Source organism: Aureococcus anophagefferens, assembly GCF_000186865.1.
Source record: "Aureococcus anophagefferens unplaced genomic scaffold AURANscaffold_20, whole genome shotgun sequence".
NCBI classification, from domain to species: Eukaryota; class Pelagophyceae; order Pelagomonadales; family Pelagomonadaceae; genus Aureococcus; species Aureococcus anophagefferens.
The window spans coordinates 678395-679209 of record NW_008705580.1 but is presented as its reverse complement, the minus strand read 5'-3'; the positions used below and the strand labels follow the sequence as shown (position 1 = coordinate 679209).

Genomic DNA, 815 nt, shown 5'->3' with positions numbered 1-815 from the left:
CCGCTATTGTCTATTTGGCGCCTAGGTGACCCCCCACCGAAAGTTACACCATTGAATCGCTTAGGTCGTTCTAAGCAACGCCGACGTGCGAACGGATCGAATCGACGCGATCAATCGCACCTTCCTCGCACATTTTAAGCACAAGGCAATCTATGCAGATGGTGACTTTCCTGAATTGGGTGTCGAATCCTGCGGATTCCCAGGCGCTGTGGACCAGGTATCAGCCATGCGGAGACGTCACGAATGTGTCTACGGCCGCGCTCTCGCGAAATTCGACCTGCTCGGCATCAGGTACTACATCTTCACCGCGCACGACGTCTGGTGGAACGTTCTGGCGTTGCCGCGATTCCTGGATGCGATAGCTAGGACGCTCCCCTTCGATACAAACGTTTCAGTTCCAATCGTGACTGGCGGTGGCGGCGCTCTCGGTCCGCGAGCGAGCGTCTATTCGTCCTTTGCGATCCTGAACGCCGAGGCCCTACGACCTCTTGCCGACACTTCAATTTTAGAGACGTGCAAAAAGGACCTAAAGAGTCGTAACCCATGGGCCAGATGGGTGGCATCGGATGGACTCTACCGCACAGACCACCTCCTTTCCTATTGCGCCGACCACCCGAAGCGACCCCGCGGGAACGTAGTCGCCCGGGAGACTTTTTGGTGCGCGTCGCCGTCTGCCGTCAAGGGCGGTAACTTCCGATTTCACGCCAACATCCGACATCAAGAGTACGGTGCTCTCCTTGACCAGTGGAACCCGGGCACGGTCAGCCTCGACAACATGCCGCGCGTAAACGCGCGTAATTTTGATGTCGCGGCCA

General features: G+C 57.3%; 1 protein-coding gene across 1 annotated transcript in view; it reads right to left on the bottom strand.

Moving 5' to 3' along the window:
* The window catches only part of AURANDRAFT_70289 (hypothetical protein), a gene marked incomplete at both ends in the record, with an annotated part of 2671 nt that extends 2670 nt beyond the window's left edge, over window position 1 (bottom strand). Inside the window, one exon of the mRNA XM_009041328.1 lies at window position 1. This exon is cut by the window's left edge and continues 1216 nt beyond it.
* Between the last annotated feature and the right edge of the window lie 814 nt (window positions 2-815).